Source organism: Struthio camelus, chromosome 15, assembly GCF_040807025.1.
Source record: "Struthio camelus isolate bStrCam1 chromosome 15, bStrCam1.hap1, whole genome shotgun sequence".
In the NCBI taxonomy this organism is placed as follows: domain Eukaryota; kingdom Metazoa; phylum Chordata; class Aves; order Struthioniformes; family Struthionidae; genus Struthio; species Struthio camelus.
Genome location: NC_090956.1, coordinates 8,159,625 through 8,175,467, shown reverse-complemented (window position 1 = coordinate 8,175,467; position 15,843 = coordinate 8,159,625). Strand labels below are relative to the sequence as shown.

At 42.6% G+C, this 15,843-nt stretch overlaps 1 long non-coding RNA gene across 9 annotated transcripts in view; it reads left to right on the top strand.

The window, feature by feature from the left end:
• Positions 1–12,735, top strand: part of LOC104153956 (uncharacterized) — a 346,787-nt gene extending 334,052 nt beyond the window's left edge. For 8 of the 9 annotated variants that reach the window (XR_011134670.1, XR_011134671.1, XR_011134666.1 and 5 more), the window contains one exon: positions 901–8,376. This is a non-coding gene — a long non-coding RNA (uncharacterized lncRNA). Of the gene's footprint in view, positions 1–900; positions 10,539–11,755 lie in introns of those variants that run through there. The other variant, XR_011134668.1, reaches the window with a different exon arrangement.
• The last annotated feature ends 3,108 nt before the right edge of the window (positions 12,736–15,843 follow it).

The window sequence follows — 15,843 nt, the reverse complement described above, 5'->3', positions numbered from 1 at the left end:
AGGCTGGGGAAGGTGGCAGCCCGCCCTGGACCGGCCCCTCTCCCGTGCGCAAGGCTGGCATCTTGCTCGTGGCTTTCTCAGAATCAAAGCATTTAGCCACTTCTTGCAATGCTGAAACAAATGTAGTTATTCACATAATTGGGGACAAGAAGCCCCCTGCTGTTTCCCCCAGAAAATCGGGCAAAACAACCCACTGCAACAATGCAAAAAAGAAATACATTTGTCATCCCAGCCCTACACTGAGAATGTGCAGAAAGTCTCTCGCTTGCTCTGCAGCCTGGTGCCAGCCACACACTTTCTCCAGAAGTGCTTGTACAACAGAGCAGAAAATCAAAGGACTTTTTTTTCTTGTTGTTAAATAAAACACACAGGCCCAAACCAGGAAAATCTCTGAATCCAGACTCATAGGGAGCAGCCCAGCCACAACCTCTTTCCTCAGCTGCCTTTGAAGAGAGTCAATCACAGCTGTGATGAGGTGCCTAGTCCGCCTGGTTCTCCTGTCCTTAGCTCTCCCTGCGTCGCTCCTTGGCAGCTCATGGAGCTGAAAATCAGTGCGGCAGCAGTGTGAGTGGCATTGCTTTTTGCTTCACGGCTTCACAGTGTCTCACTTAGGCGATAATGAATGTGAAGTGAAAGCTCCTTCTGCTGACAACCGAAAATGTGAACCGAGGTGCTGCTATTTGCTCGTGTACCTATCAGAGGACACAGGACAGAGCACAAAAACATTGCTTTTAAGCACCTTGTGTGCTATCGGGTCCTCTCTAACCGGTGCCGGGAAGACAGATGCCCTGGGGTCTTGGGCTCCTGGCAGGACCGCTGTCATTTCTCTCTCTCCGAGCTGCTTTCCTCCATTGTGTTTTTCTGTATCTCACTTTCTTTCTCTTTTCTTTTTTTCCACAGAGCCCTTTCCCATGGGAACACATACCTGCTGCGAAGTGGAGCTGGCAAGTGCCCCAGCACATGAGAAGGCCAAAATGATTTTGCCCTCCCCTCCTGAGAGCTGCTTCTGCTCTCCCGGAGCAGCTGGCACCGAGCACGCCAACAGTTAAACCAGAGTCACCCGGATAGGAAAGCGTAAAGACGAGAAACTTTCCTTTCCCAGACAGAGCATGAGTCTGCATCGGTGCAGCTACCACCAATGGAGCTGCTCCAGGCCTTGACATGGAGACAATGCAGTTGCCTCCGTGTCAATTGGATTAACTCTTTTACAGCTTGTTTTCAAGCTCAGAAATAATCAATAGAAGTAACATACTAATTTATTTTTTGCTTATTTTTCTGTAATTTTATGCAATTTTAATACATGTGAGCTTGGTGACAACCTCAGCTGCCAGGCAGGCAGTCAAACTTGGGGAATCGCTAACCTCAACTTCAAGAATTTGACCATCCAAAAATCCAGAGATTACTTTAAAAGTCATGAAATCTTTAAGACTAACACATTCTGTGGTTGCTTTCATTTGATGTCGTGTTTTCTCAGCCTTTGACATACTCCAGAGTCACTTTTTCAGACTTTCTCTGCAACCACGGAGGTAAAAGCGTATTTTTAATTACAGCTTGTATTGCTTATTCCAGGAACTGGCACTGTCAGTCAATATTTGAAAGATCACGGTAGGATTGTTGCAGACAGCTATACTGGACCAATTCTTATTTACAGAGGAATTCAAATTGTATTGAGTTTATCCCTGTTCAGCTAAATCGATGTTGCCATGCATACAGCTGACTAAAGTCAAAGTTGAAAGATGAGCGTATGCTCAGTTCTTTGTTGAATCAGGGGCCGATGTCTTGCCTGTCACCAGCCTGGGTTGCTGTAACTGGACGAGTCCCACATCAGTGCTGTGCAGTTTGTTGCAGTTCATGTCTTTGCACGTATTCATAGCACCACATACGCTATACACTTAAGAGTTCACCTGCTATATGGCTAATGCAAATACCTAAACTGGTAATGGTACATTCCGAGAAGAAGGGAAAGTTTTAGGAAGATTAAAACTTTCATGGGTTTAACCCGATCTCTCATAAGGAGGAAAGCACATTATCTCAGAAGAGCTCAGTGTTATGAGGAAATGGCCTGAGTTAATCATGGATCAGATCTGGATATGTCAAGTCTTGGCCAGCAATAGTTGCAGTGGAGGCAAAAGTTCTTTCCTGTTGCACAAGGGAGCACGCACAGGGAGAGATGGTGGTGGTGGTGTGGCCCTGGCACAAGTCAATGCTGGGAACTTGAATTTTAGACTTTGCTTCAGTGATGAGTAATCTCTTTGCATAATTCCCCTCTGGATGTTTTGGATCCAGCAACATGTTGTTTCTCCTCTAGTGGCAGATTTTGGAAGGGCTTTCCTATTAATTCGTGTCAAATCTAGTTGGGCTTCAAATATATCTCAGTAAAATGAAAAAAAAAAGCTCATATTTGGAGACTTAGACAAATATTATACAAATGTTTTTGGAAGAATGAGTCTTTCTTATTTTAAAACATATGTGTTTCCCCCTTTGTATCTGTTGTGTTTTTGTTTTTCCTGCAAACTTCTTAGCAAATGTGCTGGAATGAACAATCTATTTCAAGCAAAAAGAGCAAATATTTTCAAATACATTGTAATGGTTGATTCCTCAGACTAAATATCTGATTTATGCATTTGTTATCCCTCCTGTGAGGGCACCGTAGTATTGCCCAAGACTGAGAAATCTGATAAAAACTGTTCCAATTTTGCATACCAAATTCTGCCAATGATCTTCTTACTATAAGCTACAGCCCCAAAATTGGTTGAACAAGAGTTTGGTACAATGACTCATTTCTAGGGAAGTTATTATATCTCCTCCGAAGGATTTTGGGGGGAAGCGTAGGGGCAGAAAAGAGGCAAAATTCATCAAATGCACATTACCGATGATTCACCCCCTTCTAACTTCCAGGCAGCTAACCCAGCCATCTGCCACCATGATTTTAGAAGAGGTAGTTTATGTCCAGGCCTTTCCAGCCAAAAACATCCACTCCAAGAACTGAGGACTGAACAGAGCAGCTCATGAATATGTGAGTGAGGAGGTATTTTTGAGCCTGATCTGTCCTGAACGCTGCTCCTGTCCCGCTGCCTACAGTTCCATCTTGGACCAGCTGCAAGAAGAAGCTGGACAACGACAGGGTTGCTGGAGACATTACAGCTCCTTCGTTCCCACCTCTCTGACTGTTGTCAGTAGGTCAGCAACCACGAACTGGGTGCTTCAGCCGAATCCTCCTCTGAGCAGCTGGGGGGGCGGGAGGTGTCCAGTGGTGTCTGGGTTAAGAAGCACTGTGCTGCACCGGCACTGTCCTCTGCGAAGGGTTGAGGAGGGCAAGGAGGTAGAAATGGGAGAATTCGCTTGTGATAGGAACAGCCTGAGAAACGCTGACCCAGGAGAATAGCGGTCAGGAGAAAATTATTTGAGCTCTTAGTTGGAATCAGGAAGCTTTTTTTTTTTTTTTAAATAACGCTTTTAGAATCACAGTGCTTGTTTAATATTTTTTAGTTACGAAATTTAACTCAGGTCTTAAATTATACAGTGAGAGATCTTAGAGAGCAGGAGACACGGATCAGCTGCTTGGGAGTTTTGTGTGCTTCGCTAACATGGGCACGTCGTTACCCGCATAAAATCACAGCTTGACAGAATGCAAAGGAGTCACTGCGTTTAATTTACAGTGCTTGTAGCTCCTGCTAAATGCACCTTTCTTCTGAAGTCAGTTGGAGTTTTGACTTGATGCTGACACTTGTTTGTCAAAGAGCAGACTGGCATGAAAACGTTACCGTCATGTTGAGCTGGTGGCTTGGTTTGGGCAGGAGGCAGCATTCCCGTCAAAGCCCAGATGCAATTTGTTTTTGCAAAGCAAATACTTGTTTTTCCAAACTGAAAAAAAATCTGAAGAATAAAATCTTGGTCCATATCTATCAAGAGGTTTCATTTAGTCAATTAAAAGATGTTTGATTTGGATTCAGACTTTAAAAACAGAACAAAACAGGCCAAATCAATTCCCCCCTTTTTCATTCTGTCTCACAGTCCTGAAACTTTTATCTCCAAAAACATCAAAAGGGAGCAAGAGCTTTTCAGGTTGAGAGAACCAGCAGAAAACAGCCTTGTTGTTCAGTGAGTTTTATGAGGCAGAAAAGGTTTGTCAAAACTCCTAGCAACTACTAATTATTGCTAATACCAGTGTTCTTTAAATCACCAACTATCAGCATGATCAAATCACAGATCTAACTCAGTGTTAGGAAACAATCCTCTGTACCTGATACTCTTTGTTAAACAAACCAAAACTAAAAAAAAAATCAGACATGCATGTTAATTGTTAACTCCACCAAGCAAATAGCCTCTTCTCTTCCCACATGCTTGGGCACAAACAATGCAAACCTTTGCGCAGCAAGAGGTCAGGTTTTTTATCTGTCCCTGATGTTACCAGAAATGACATAGTTCTTGCCGTTTAGCTTCTTGGATTTTGACCTACCGGCTTAGAGACCTCAGTCATCATTGCTTAAATCAGCAGTCCTGGGTGGGAGCCAATGGTGAGGAGATTTTTTTAGAGCACAGAATCACATTGCTTAAAACTGGACAAATAATTCCCATGATTAAGCTAAGAGGCTAACTACACAATCCAGGGGAAAAGAGGCTCCTTTGGAGGGCGCCTTAGGGATTTAGGTGCTCTGAATCATCCTCCCAGGAAACCTGTGTAGAAACCTATGCCAGTCTACGTGGTCCTTTCCTGATTTTGGCCACGCCACTTCTAAGCACTTTGGTTGTGCAAGTGAAAAACATAAGTTGAAGATTACGGTTCATTCTGCCACTTGCTATAGTTATATTGGGGCCTTTCAAAACTGCCATATTTGAAACTCAGAGAAGAAACCTAAACTGAATTGATCGGTCAATGCTCTTTAATGTCGCTTAGCCACTGCCTGTGTTGCAAGAATACCTTTTCATCCCAAGCAATTTAATGCCTTTACTTGTAGCAGCCCTCCCCACACCCTTGCCTCCGTGTTTGCAGACACTTGCAGCTGAGCCCCGCAAAGAAGCAACGGCAGCACTATCCTGCCTATTGCTAGGAGCCCTGAGACCCAGCACAGGGCGTTTTGGGGAAAGTCTTTGACCTGTTTTGGAGCAGTTATGGCCATGGCAGTGATTTAGCTCAGGGACTGCAATCTATTCTTCACTTTATCGTCAGCACTAAAACCAAACTGTTTACAGGATGCCTAATGCTTCCTACTTCTGTTTTGTTAAGGTCACACTTTTTTCCAAAGAGTTTATTCATAACAACTTTCCGCTGTGCTGTCCACCAACCCTTCTGACTAATAACCATTTTTCCATAGTTAAAAATGAGGAATGGAAAAAAACCCCTCTATCTTAGTCTATTGATATAAGTTAGTATAAAAAGATAATGCTCTATTTTTATTCTTTACTGAATCCAAGCCTAACAATCTGCAAAAGTAAGATAACCTTACAGCTAAAGTTACCAATATATTACTAAACAAATAATTGGAGACAATGAAAACAGATGCATAAATAATGAATGGGAAGGAAATAAGTAGTATAAAAGAATGGTAGTTTTTTATTCTCTCTTTTTAACATGACTAGCTGATCCAATATTATAAATGCTATTAAATATCTTACTGAAAAAGGATTTTAACCATGCTACTCAATAGACTATATGTTTTTTTACCTTCATTCAGCATTCAAGCTGAGTTAGCCATCTTTACAGTCATTTAAGTTACGAATCACTGCCATGATAAATTGCTCCAAAAAAAATCCTTTGTTATCAACTAATAAGGCAGGCTTTCAGATGCAAACCAGGATTTTATCCCTGACCTTTACAACACTGCAGTAAATTCTCTCATTCTCTCACGTCTCAGAGATGTGGCCTGCTATAACATGTGGCTATTTGGTTGTGGTGTCCCCCACAAGAAATTATCCACGTAAAAATCCCCTGGGGATTGTTCTAAGAAGCAGGTTTGTCCAAGCGATCGGGATATTTTCACTACTGCTGACAGAGAATGGAGGCAGGTAGCTCACATGTGTTAGAGCTGGGCTCTGGTGACGACCATGCTGCTTTGAGAATAGTAAAGCTTACTGGGAAAGGACAACTTTCTGCTGCACAGCTTTGCTGAATCAGGGCCTTAGGACTGGCTGGTGAAAATGAGCGATTTGCAAAGTGCCAACTCAGTTTATACTTCTGCTAAGTGACACAACACTGCTCTTGCTTAATAAGGAAACACATGAGCTGTGGGGTACCTCTCCTCCTTCATCTTGAAACAAATGTGGATGTCTATTCTTGTGTGCATTGTATGAACCTGTGCTACTGATTTCCATGCATTTATTTTACTTTTTCCCCACACAGACTATTCCTAGAGAGGACCTTTTGGAGCTGGAAACACTAATGCAGCGGGAAGAACATTATCTCCTGTCCAACAGCATGTAGTGGACATGGTGAACGTGGTGAAGTGGCATTCCTGTACAACAGCTCTGCAAATAAAACGTATGAATAGTAAGATCAAATGAGGATTTATGGTAAACAATGGCTGAACGAAGTTGGCAATGAAGAGGCTAATCCTTCAGGAGAAGAGGAACTTTTGCTCCTTTTCTAACTCAACTTTTAACTTCAGCTGTTGGAAAAAAAATCCAAGTACCTTAAATCCAAGCACCTTAATAAAGATGAGGAGACATTGCCCCAGGCAAGGGAAGAAAGTGAGACTGCAGGAGATGATTACCATTGCAATGGAATAGATAATTTTGTAATTAGTGCTATCAAGAGATGACAAAGCACTTGAGTTCAGATGAGTGGGATCCCAGAATTTTGTAGGCTGAGAGAAATAGGAAAGCCTTTGGGAAAAATATTTAATATTTCAGTTCAAAGAAGTAGAAAAAACTGGACGACAGCATGCCAGTTTCCATAAAGGTGACAAAAGAGAAGGCATTCAACAGCAAACATGCAAGCATACAAGCATAATGCACAAGGGAGGTAAAGGAACTCACACAAAGGGTGGCATTTGCATCTTGAGGACAGGATGATTCTAATTAAGGAGAACGTTGATCCAGATGTGTGTGAAAATATCTGTGTAACATTAATGGCTATTCCACAGCACATCTCCTCCTCCCCATGTGCTGGTTCTGGTAGAGCGCTTGCTCCTGGAGACATGAGCTGAGAGGAAAGTGTGAACAGAAAAACTTTGCCACTTCCTTAGGCTTGCATGGCCCAAATACTCTTTCTCTTGGTCTCTGAGATTGGTGATGGCATGGAGAATATAAGATGCAGAGCTAAAAAGCTTTGAAAGACAATGGAGGCAAAGAGGTCAAAAAAAATCAGCCACTGTCCTCATACTAATGGCTTTTTGCCAGTGTATTAAATGGAAAGTACAGTCTGTCTTCACAAGTGTGATTATCATAACATTACAGCAATAGGCACTGCACAAAGGAGGAAGAAATGCTGATGTCCATTGAGACGTCTAACTGCAGTGGGAGGGATTTTACTCCCTCTGCCTTGAAGCCTCAGTCCTCAAGCACAGAAGCTGGGATTTCTGCCCTTTGAAAGACTGCTTTGAAGAGTAGTAGCTGAATAAGGTAAAGCTGTCAGGTGTGTACTGCAAGACTAGCTACAGGTACGTGTTCCCAAAAAGCATAGTATAGTCTCCTAATAAAATAAATTTATGTTTCCGTGGATGGATTCCCTGAGATCCACAGCATGAGTATTTAGGCACATAAAATTCTGGGCATGGAAAATCAGCAAGTCAACTGGGAGTCTGGACATTGAGCAAGCTGCATGGTTTTGTACTCTACTCTCCAGCAGAGGCACCAAGCAGAATTTTTTATTTAACCCGGGGAGCTCTGTATGCTTCAGGGACAAGGGGAAAAGGTGAGGAAAGAAATCTGTTTGTCATCATGGGGACAATAGACATCAGATAAATTCATCCATCTCACGGGATTCCTCTCATCTTCACTTCCACAGATTTATTTTTTCCCCTTCTCCGGTGTATGTATTTAAAGAACAGCAGAATGATGAAAGGTGAAATACGAACAAGTTGAAGTACAAATTAAATGGACATAATATAATGAACAAGTTCTTCAGAATTGCTTAGGAGTAAGATTTTTTTTGTTTTAATAAGGTGGAGCATCTCAGCATGGCATGGGACCCTTTCTGTTCGTGTGGCTCTTCAGAGTTATTACGTGGGAAGACTGGAATTATGAGGGGGTACACCTCAAGCATTAACAACAGAAGCATTAACAAAATGATAACTATAAAAGTAAAATAAACAAAAGAATCCTGACTAACACTATTTAAAAAATATGGAGCTGTTCTAGAAAATTCAAAAAGAAGCAGGAACTGATGGAAATGAAAGAACTAAGCTTTGAATTGAGTAAACGATGCTTACTTGATTACACCCATATGCAGTCACTGATGAGCTCTTGAGCAGAACTGATGAAAAATTGGATTGTTTACATCTATTAAACCAAGCAAATGGGAATCTGAGCTGAATGTGCCAAAAAACCTTGAGAATAAAAATGCTAGCAATAATTGTTACATTTGATGTGTCAATGGCATGCCAGCAAGGATTCTGCATCAAATTCTGACCAATGGAAAAACGTTGGGTATGTGAAACGGTAATATCACTTATCTACTGAGCAGGCCACCTGATGACTGACAACTTTAATTTTAGCGTGAAATTGGCTGACTAGCTGTTGAAACATCCATCCTTTTCGAAAGGGATAGTAGTCTGCGGATATTTACCACTAGCAACTTCCAAAGTCAACCTTCTGCCCTCCTCATGGTCATTTCAAGCAGCAATGAGAGACCCTTAACCCAAACTAGTAGGGTGAATATTATAGTGCCCTCCTTCCTGGACAGAAGAAATATCTAAGTCTGGAAAAAGCTGGGCATTGCTGAGCTGGGAGAAAAGCATATCTTATTTTTAAGATGCAGTCTCACAGATGTAAAGACATAAGATGGTTCTAAACCCTATTGCATTTGAATGTCTTAGTTTATTTAGAAACTTCATTAGTACTTGCAATCATTTAATTATTCTGATTTTGATATTTGCCATCCACTTTGGGTTGAGGGAGTGTTTACAGCTAAACAACAATTAAAACACAAGCCAGAAAGCAAATCCCCAAATCTTTCCAAATCAGCCTTGAATTCTGAGCTGTTTCCTCCAGAAGTTTCCTATCAGAGAAACTTCCTTCAGTTTCAGAGATGTTGCCAGAGCACCACTTGCAGGTTGTGCTTCTCCTCCAGCTTCCTATTTGATCATACTAAGGGTTCCCCAGATTGGTCCAGGCACTTACAAAATATTCGTAATCACAGCAAGAAAGACCCCCCACACGATACCCCCCCGCCTACTGCAACAACGGCCATTCCACCAACTATGGCCGAGGGACCAAGACAGCCCTTCTATATGGAAAAGGATGACATTAAAAAAAAAAAGAGACTAAACAGGATTCACCAAAATAAAAAGCTTCATTATGAATTTGTGACTATTAGGATCCTATCTGCCATTGTGCTCCTGCTGTTGTGGCTGCTTGGTGCCCCAAAGTAGTTGTAAACCTTACCCAAGACAGCTCTGGAGTTGCTCTGCCGTGCCAAAGCAGATCACGGGATACTAATGGTGTTTAACTTTCCTCAAAATGCCAGCCAAACAATAGCCTAAGGGAATGGTAAAGTACATATGAAGCCTGAATGCTGCATTGACTTTTGGATTGCAACAGAAGGCTTCCATGGAATTGAAGGATTACTGCTAATTTTTATTCCAAAAGGAAAAATAGAACTGATGAGTATAACGTATACCCATAGAGCATGCGGAATGCTATACCAGCCCAGAGTCTATTAGCACATAATTAATTAAAATGGTTTGGCACTTAGACTTTTGTTACTGACACTACTAGAGCTAATGTTGGCCCCCTTTATATTCTCACAGTCCATGTCAGTAGGATGGACATATTTTAAACCATTTCCTGCTCTTGTTACAATACTTGCCAGTAGCAGGAGAAAATGCAGTAATAAATTATTCTCTGGTGCAGATTATAATTGCAACTTAATCTGGTGAAAAAAAATTCACTCTTTCTTGTTACACAGTCAAGGGACTTGTTTCATGGTGCTGCGAAAGGATGCTTTGAGTTGGGGTGTTAAATGAGGACCTAGTGAACAGCCTTAGCAATGGCAAGGACATGCTTGCGTAAGCTTGGGCTGCTCTCTCACTCTGCCGAGTTTATAAAAGTTTGACTGTCCTGGGACATACACCCAGTGAAATGATCTCTCCACAAAAAATTATCTCTCTTTCCAGAATCAGACATTCAAAGCAGAAATGTCATGAGTGTTTTCTTAAGGATATTTCATTAATGTTTTCTTAAGGCTCCCTTCCTGGAAAAAAAAAATAAAAACCTCCGAGATCAGTGCTGTTACCTCCCCGTGCCTGTTTGTTTAACAGTGGCTGAGGGTCACTCTTGCAGCCCCAAACAACTGTGAGACCTTGCTGCTAGAAGGTGCCATCAAGATCAGCGTCTCACGCAGCTGTGGGTCTCTCGCTTTGGAAAACAAAGCAGGAAAGGTAGGTGTGCACAAAAATGAAATTAAATAAAAACTAATTAATTTTTTTGGTAAACTTCAAAAACAAAGGAAAGGTTCAGCTCGTATTTTGACGTTATAATTTCACGCCATTAAAAAAAACAGTGGACCACAGTAGGCTCTCTTTGCCAGAAAATACTTTCTTCTGAACTATGATGGTCTAAGACTGTCAAAAACGCAAAGGGCTTGTGCTTTCTCAAGTCTGAGAGCAAGAACTGCTCTGACATGGCACGCGACGGCAGACCGTCGGCTGCGGGTACGTTCTCTGAGCTATGTTGAGCTCGGCAGGGAGATGCTGCTGCCCCAGCTCAGGCTCCATGTGCAGCACGACCATCCTGACAGTACCGAGCTCTGTGCATCTGCACAACGTTTTGAACACAACTCTGGAGGATTTATTAGTGAGGCTGATTAATTATCAAGGATTCCTGCATAGCAGCTAAAGGAAGAGAAACGGGCTGTGAAGAACAGCATCATCCGTGCCAGTCATGTAGCAGAGAGCTAATTATTGCTGTCTATGTCATTGTTGTTACCGTCCGAGGGGAAAAGCTGGCATTGCTCCAGCTTCTGGTACTTTAAGGTAATAATGAAGAGCGTCTCAGCATGCAGCATGTTAGAAGGAGAGTTAATGTGCTTGCTGAATATTGTATCCAGTTCCTGATTTGTGTCAGCAAGATCTGCTAATTCATTAAAAAAAAAAAAAAGAAAAGAAAAGAAAAATGTCATCAGGACTACTTATTTAACGTACAGGTAAATTACACTGGAGAAAGGCTGACTGTAGTGATGGGCACTAGCTGCAGGTCTCCTCTGACTTGGCAGGTTGCCACGGGGTCCACAGAGGTGCAGCGAGACCTCCTGCTCGGACAGACCCCTTGAGGACACCTGCCAGCCTTCCTGGGAAAGGCTGGTGTTTTACTCCTGCTGCCCCTCCCTTTGCACAGGCACCATCCCCGACACTGTCCTCGCCAGCCCGCGCTTCCCATTTCTGCCCCGGCTCCTGCTGCCCCGGTGCCCCAAAGTGTCCCTCAGCGCTGCCCACCCTGCAGTGCTGCTGTGGGTAGTCTCATATTACTTTTCGATCTCCGCTTGCCTCTCCCGTCGCATATGTAAAACAGGCTCTGACTCAAGATCTTGCATTTGCCATTTAAAAACCAGTTGCAAGATACGGGTGAATTCTGCTGAAATTAAATATTGCTTTCCCAGGCACAAGGGAAGAAAGGAAGACAACCGAAACCTGAGCTCCTGGGGCAGCGCGGGCTCCCTTCTCCATGGCCAGGCGAAGGGCATGCATGGCGCTCTCCCACGCTGTGGCAGGATCGGGCGCGGGATCGGGCACCCGGCAGGAGCAGGCACAGAGCTGGAGCTGCACCGCAGAGCCGGAGCCTCTGTCCCGCAGTCTCGGAGGTTGCAACATGTATTTCGATACCATGAAATCCCAGAATCCTTCATAAAATATTCATTGGCTTTTTAATGCCACGTCTTCTAATTTTAAAATTCATCCCTAAATAATTTAACAGACTTATGAAAAACCGAAGGAAAAATAAAACAAGTCTCCAACAAACAAAACCCCCGTCGAAGTTGTTGCACTGTTGCTAATTTAAACTTGTCTAAGAGTCCTGTCTGGTTACTTATTTCTCATGTGAAATTAATAGCTGTACCCACGACCTGCAGGCAGCAAGCCCTTTTGCCACTTGAACACCAGCGCTTAATGCTGATGGCCTGAGTCTGCTAACGGGCAGGACCGTGCCTGTGGGACGCGTGACTGAGCGCTCGCAGGCTGCTGAAAAAGCAGGTGCCAGAGTGGGACACATGGTCCTACCACCACACGTCACCCTCCAAATGCCCCAGATCCCACTTTTGGAAGCAGCTGCAAATGCAGACTGCCCCTGAAAGCCTGGCACGCTGCTTCTGCCCGGACGCTCGCGTCCCGCTGGCCCACACGTGCACTTTCCAGAGTCTCTTGGGGTTTTTTTGACACCTTGTCCGAATACTTACAATATCATATACCTGAAGGCATCCAGAGATGGAGAGTTCAGGCCTCTCCTCGGTACCCTCTTTTGTAATTAAAGATGAGTGTCTAATTTTGTCTGAATTTGTGTGCCAGTGTGGAGCCTTGTTACAGTTTTTCTATGCTAAATGGAAGCGCCACAATAATAATAAATAAATAACTTAAGAACCAAATTAACTTAAGAACTTAAGAATTCTTGAGAACTTTCTCTCCTTCGCTGCATAGAAAATGCTACCTCTACCCCATGAAAACATTCCCAAGAGCCTATCATAGATATTTATCAATAAACAGACTAACTTTTAATCTTAAAGATGAAATTAAAATATAAATTTCCATAGCCATATATCTAGCTTGCAATAACTGAGCACGTTCTGCCTCTGTGCTTTGTTGTTGTTTAGGGCTGTCTTTTCAAGGGTTACTTCTCCAAATGCAAACTTGATTCATCTCTTCTTGTAAAATTATGGTATGTTCCCTGAAATGGTAAATATGCCAGCTAACTTTCCCAATTTAATTAACTTTTCCCAAATGGCCTTGCTTAAATAGTCTTCAAAGTTCACAAGACAAAAAATGAACAGTTAAATTTTAATAAAGCACTCCACGAAACTAGAGAAAAAAGAGTTTTCATTATCCAGTATTGAAGTCATGGAAACTCCTGTGCCTAGCAGCTGTTTTGCCTTTTACAATATAAATAATTTAAGAGTTAATTGTTGTACATTATTTAGTTAAAGAAGATTATGACTCTAACATTTGCGTTTATTTATCAGTAATGGTGAAATAGCTTTTCCTCAGCATAAATATATTTGGAAATCCATTCATCCTGCAAAAAAAAATCACAGAGTAGCTCCTCTCTAATGCTGCTATTTAACCACCGAGAAATTAAGCTTCTCCATTTGTCTGTATGATGAGAAATTTCTGTTCATTATCAAGCCATTTTGGTGACTTTTCTGGAGTGCACTTGCGAACCTTTTTGAAAGGCATATTTTGAGGATAATCTCTGGGAATAACAACTCCATTATATTGTGCTCAAGTTAAGTGACATTTCTGGTTTGTATCTTCCAAGAGCAGGAGACGTTTTCTATGCCCTTCCTTTATCTTAATAAATTAAACATCCCTCAAGCAGTCTAGATCCAAAGGACGGTGCTATAAGGCTTCAGGACAACAAGCCATTTAGCTGCAAAGACACTTGTCACATCCTAAAGGACTTCACAAGCTCTAAAGACATGGGCCACTCAAGACAGTCAATGAGAGTAGTTTTACTGATTTTGGACTGTGGGGTGACCATCAACACAGACAGAATAGCCCTGGAGTTACTGGGGAAGAGACTGCCCAGGGAGATCAAGGAGCTACTCTACCTTGAAGTGAAAGGCCATGTAGAGCACATGAGCCTTAGCTGGGTCAAATGGAGGGCAGGATATGAAAACAGTCAGTGCTTGTAGACTGTCCTGTGACTTAAACAACCCCCATCATCATTTTTGAAACCCTCTGAAAACACTTCACATCACCCAAGAAGTCCCATGTTCAGCTAATGGGGCAGTCCTGCACCAGGGGAAACCTCCCTGATCCTCGCAGCTTTTACAATTACAGCTGCAAATCTCAACCAACATTAACAAGATAGAAATTGGAAGTATTCACCTTCGAAGAATGAAGGATTTATTTAACTTTCCAAAAACAACTGCGTGATCCTGCAAGTCCCAGGAGTTCACACCCAGTGTTTAGACCACTGTCACTGCAGCAGGATGACAGCGAAGATTTGGAAGGGAGAAAGAATCATTCAGGATTAGAAAGCAAAATGTGAACTCTACAGGGATTAAATGACACAGAAAATTCATCTGCTGTTTTAAATCTAGCAGTTTTGTAACCTAAAGCACTCTTGAGAATCTAATCAGAGCAAATCACTTTCAACATGCTGATTAAAAAAAAAAAAGGAAGAAGGGACAGAAGCAAAAAGGACCGTAACATCTTTCTTTTACCAAGATGTACAAGGAAACCCAGAGAAAGTGGAAGGTACGTGTTTCAAGGAAAGTCATTTTGGTGCTCAAATCCTATGGACTATTTAAAGGCCGATGCCCTTTTGAACATCCCTCTGATGCAGAAAAGAAAGCACTGAGGGCCATGACCCTGGCGAATAGATATATAAATTTACAAAAATTCATAGCTCTGAAAATCTTATGAGTACAAAAGGATGACCAGGTCTCTGACACACTTGATAAGATCTGTGACTGCTTGCACATGGCACGTAACATTTTCCACTGCTACACGACATACGGATCTGTACATTTTGCAGAAGCCTCCTGAGTTCAGCTCTGACAGCAATTAGTTTCACCACCTCACCGTGTAGTACGAAAAGCTAAGTCACACTGAGCACAAAACTAAAAGCTGGGTTTTCCAAGGTTCCTGATGCCTGTTCAGGCACCTTTTACAGATTTTCAAAATATGCATTAATCAGACTCCAAGGAGAACTGAAGTCAGTGCAGAAAAATGACTCTCTCATCAGGCTATGACTTTACTGGGAATGAATTTGTTGCTGCGTTCTGGGGGTGGGTACACAGCCCGTTGTCTGAAACTGGGCAGCCCAAGCCAATTCTACAAGTTACTGAGCTAGAAGGTACCATGCAAGCTGATTACATGCATCCTCAATAAAAACTAGAACTCCTCAGGAATAATAAGCGTCCATAACAAAACCTGAATCCCTTCTAGGAAGAAGAATAACCAATGACCTGCTGAACCCCACAGGTTGGAAATATGTGCAAGGTGGAAATCTGTCTATATGTAGACTGATGAATTGTGATTAGTAGCAGGGACTCTGTGTCAGGCTGTAAACTCCATTTCGGATGAGAATCTTTCCCGCTGTCTTTTCCTTCCTCATTGAGGTAATACCCGCAGAGGTGTCAGGAGACAATCTTGCCCCTGGCACAGAGCTAACAAGGGTCATTAAACTCTCATGAACATCCATTTACATAGATCTTTCTTAGTTAAAAAAGTTGGCTTCTGTCCAAGGCAACCATTCCTGAATGCTCAGCTTGCTGCACTGGCCAGAGGAAGCTGGGCTGACAGGGTAAGACAAGATAAAAACAGATGGGAGACAAAACCAAAGAGAGGACCTGTGTCCAAGAAATGTTTGGGAACAGCTGAGGTAAAAGCATTGCCATGGTTATTTAGACCAACAGGCCATGATGGTCCCCAGGCACAGCATGGTGGGACTGAAGCTCAACAGCCCCCATGTTCCCCTCCAAGGAAGGTGCTGCTCCACAATGCTCCGGGGACAAGAACGGCTATGTATAAA